Source organism: Sorex araneus, chromosome 2 (assembly GCF_027595985.1).
Source record: "Sorex araneus isolate mSorAra2 chromosome 2, mSorAra2.pri, whole genome shotgun sequence".
NCBI lineage: Eukaryota > Metazoa > Chordata > Mammalia > Eulipotyphla > Soricidae > Sorex > Sorex araneus.
Window position 1 is genome coordinate 297,271,042 of NC_073303.1, and position 4,346 is coordinate 297,275,387.

Sequence of the window (4,346 nt, forward strand, 5' to 3'; positions counted from 1 at the left end):
TGCCTGCCTGCCTGCCTACATCACTCTTTTTTTTTTTGGAGGGGGGGGTGTAATTTATTTTTTTTTATTAGTGAATCACCATGAGGGTACAGTTACAGATTTGCATATTTTCGTGCTTGTGTTTCAGTCATACAATGATCGAGTACCCATCCCTCCGCCAGTGCCCATTCTCCACCACCGATGATCCCAGTACCCCTCCCACCCTGCCTCTCCATCCCCCTCCCACCCTGCCTTTGTGGCAGGGCATTCCCTTTTGTTCTCTCTCTCCTTTTGGGTGTTGTGGTTTGCAATAGAGGTATTGAGTGGCCATCGTGTTCAATCTATAGGCTACTTTCAGCACGCATCTCCCATCTTGAGTGGGTCCTCCAAGCACTCACATCACTCTTAACCCACCCCAGCACAGGTTCCATGGCCACCATCCAAGTCTGTATCCTTTTGACAGTCTAGGGGCGACGTGGCACTGATACCCTTGAATGCCTAGTTGCTGCTTTGGTCCACTCAGTACAGGCTCCTGGTCCCTGAACGGTCCCTTGAAGTACCTACATAATGGGGTGATGGAGAAACTCAACCACACTGACAGATTCCTAATGCATCAGCCAAGAAAAAAATTCCTAATACAATAGCACAATGCAAGCAACCTGAAGATTTCAAAGCAAGGATCCTAATGAGACTCACTGAAATTAGATCAATGAAGAGGATTTCAACAAAGAAAAAATGAGAGAAAGTTTGAGAAAAGATCAAATAGAAATACTAGAACTAATGATTATAGAAGCTGGACTAAAATGTATAATAGAGAGGCTTGACTAAAATGTATAATAAGGAGGTTCTACATTAGAATGGGAGAAGCTGAAAGTCAAATCAGCAACCTCAAAGGTAGAGTAATGGAAATCATCAAAAAAAAAAAAAAGAGCAGCTAAAAGAAGAAAGAATGAAAAACAACGGAGGTAAGAAAAGCTTAATGGGACAGCATCAATAGGAACAACATTTATCACTTAGGGGCTCCAGGAGAGAATTCATATTTGAAGAAAAAGTAGTTATCTTCATTTCATTCAAATTTGAGAATTTTAAACCACGTCTTTTAGAAGAGAAAGCTCAAAGTGTTGACTATATGCCATGCATTTGGGAGGCCCAGTTTCAATCCCTGGCAACCACCTGCTCTCCTGAATACAACTGGGAGTGACCCCAGAAGACAGAACCAGGAGTAGCCCCAAGCAATGTCCAAAATATAAATAAGTCAAGTAAAATATAAATTAAAAGAAGAAATATGTTGTAGAACTCCAAAATCCTCTTCCAAAGAAATGGAGTTCAAAGAGATATGCTTAATTGACAAGAGCAGATCCAATATGAATAGTTATTGTTAGGTCCAATATGAATAGTTATTGTTAAGGGCTAAAGTAAAAATACAGCAGGTAGGGCAACTGCCTTGTGCAGCCAAGCTGGGTTTGATCCCAACAACCTGAGCACTGCTGGGAGTAATTTCTGAGTGAAAACCAGGTTACTCCCTGAGCATCACTGGGTGTGGCCCCCAAACAAAACCAAAACAAAAGAACACAAAAAAAGTTATTGTTACTAGTGCCCTGCAAACCGCAGAGTAACCCTAAAGGCAGAGCAGCTCCAGAAAGAACTGGAAAAGTTTCTACTAGGGAAAATGAAGCATGTCCAGATCTGTGGCCAGCAGCTGGGCCCTGCTGTCAGCAGCCTTGGAGGGGGAGTGGGTGGACCCCTGCATACGGGCCACTAACCCTGAGGGCCGTTTACCTCCAGCTCATTATGCTGACTTGATCTCTGCGCCTCTGTATTGGCCAAACCTTAGAAACCCAGATGTGACACGTAAAATATTTATTAATACCGTAACTTGCTCTGTCCTTCACCCATCCCTAGACCTCTCATAATAATGGGGTATACCTAAATGAGAACTCTCTGATTTTGCTGCATTTATGAAAAATAGCTAGCCAAGTTGATTAAGATCAGAATGTTTGGTAAAGGTGGAGAGAAACTATGTTTTAGAACATGCCTTTTTGTAGAAATCAGACTCTAGTTTCTTGGAGGTTTTAAAGTTTCTGCAGAGATGAGGATGTAAAATCTTCCCTTCGGAGGCACGAAGTTTAAGTCAAGCGAAGGTTAAATATTTGAGATATGGACTGAGAACACAAGGAAGTTACCCTCACACTTACAGCACTTAGAGCACTAGAAAGCAAGTGAGGGCGCTTTGGGGGAAAAGAGCATTTCAGACACTTAAGGAAGGGACCCTGGTAAGGAGCTTTAGAGAAATAAAACTCAGAGATCTCCCAGCCCTGAAGAAGCCCAAGGCCTGCAGGCCACATGGCATCCCTTTGAGAGGCAAATCATTAACTCTTTAGAGGCAGGGACTCTGAGGCAACACCCAGATGCTTAAGAAGGCCCCACACAGAAGGGAGAACCCCTCAGAACAAGGAGAGACTAGAGAAGAATCTAAAGTTTGTGATGAGATTATTGAGGGGCTTTCAACAGAGCAACAGTGTTTCCCTGTGACAGTGTCGGACTTTTATGCAGAGAACTCCCGGGGGAGAACAAAACCATCTGCACGGGTTGTATATCGCCTCCTCCCAGGAGCCCTTGGAGCTTGCTCCTTCCAGTCAGTTTCTCTTGCTCATTCAGGTCCCTGTTCTCTCTTGAACATGTATATTCCTCAAAGCTCCCCCCAACCCCCCCCCCCCCATCTTTCTAAGTAAATTTCTCTCTTTTTTTTTTTTAAAGAAATTTGGCAGGAATGGGGGTGTTGGGCCACACCCAGATATTCTCACGTTCTCATGTTACTCCTGGCTCTGCACTCAGGGGTCACTTTGGGTGACCATAATTCCCTATGGAATGCTGAGGATAGAACCCAGGTGGGCCCAGTGCAAGGCTCAGTACCTGCTGTACTGTCACTCTGAGTCTTAAGTAAATTTCTTTCAAAAAAACCCATCTTGGGGCTGGATCGATAGCACAGCGGTTGGGCTTTCGCCTTTCCCGCGGCCAACCTGAGTTGATTCCTCCGCCCCTCTCAGAGAGCCCGACAAGCTACTGAGAGTATCAAGCCCACTGGGAAGAGCCTGGCAAGCTACCCATGTGTATTGGATATGCCAAAAAATAGTAACAATAAGTCTCTCAATGAGAGATGTTATTGGTGCCCGCTCGAACAAATCGATGAGCAATGGGATGACAGTGACAGTGACAGTGATAGTAAAAACCCATCTTGCTTCAGAGGCTGGAGAGATAGGACAGTGGGTAGGGTGCTTGCTTGCAGGTGACTAACCCCAGTTCAAATCCCAGCATCCCTTATGGTCCCCTAAGCACAGCAAAGAGTAATCCCTGAGTGCAGAGCCAGGACTGAGCAACAGTAATTCCTTGTTTTGGTGTGTGGCCCCAAGTAAACAAACAAACAATAAAATCTAACTTGCTTCACTAAAAAAAAAAAAAAACAACTTATGACCTCCTATGCACTTTCAGGAATGGTTTAAAACAAAAACAAAGTAAAAGCAAGTATTTTATTTTCAGTCTTAATAGCAGCTGCTTTGGTTTGTTTTTATTTGGGGACCATACCTGCCGGTGCTAAGGGCTTACCCCGGAAGGCTCTGCACTCAAGGATCACTCCTGGCAGGCTCAGGGGACCATAGGAGATGTCAGGGTTTGAAACCAGATAAGACACATGCAAGGCAAGAGCCTTACCCTCTGTACTATCTCTCTGCGCCCCTAATATCTGGGTTTTTTTTTTAAATAAATATCATTTCTCAGTTGAGATTTCATATATCTATTATCATTACCAAATTTTCCATTCCATAATAGAATGCAGTTAAGAGAGGGATTTGATATTATGTTGCTTAACTCAACATTTGTTTCAAATCAGGAAAAATTTTTAGGGACTGGAGAGAGAGTTCACCAGGCTAGAGCATGTTTCCATGCATGGAGCCTGAGCTCAGTTCCAGCCACCACAATCCCAAGCACCCGAGCACTATCCCGTGTAAACAAAATAAAGAAAAGGAAAGAGAGGGACAAGAAAAGATAGAAAAAGGGAAAGTGAGGGAAGAAAATAAAATTTTCATTTCCTCCTAAATTATTCTTTTTTTTAGAATCAGTCATGTTCTTCTAATTCTTCTTGTGTTGAAGAGTTTGGGGCTATATTCTACATATTGTATATTCTAACCTAAGCCTCTGGGTTCCATTTTATTCCTCTGGGAAAAAAAAAGTTCCTTTTTTATTTTCAGATTTTAATTCAGTTAGATTAATGTAAAGTTTTCTCCCTGGGTGAGAGCTCGAATTTCTGCTTTATTCTGTTTTGGGGGTCACACCCAGCGTTACTCGGGGGCCATGCCTGGTGGTATTGAAAT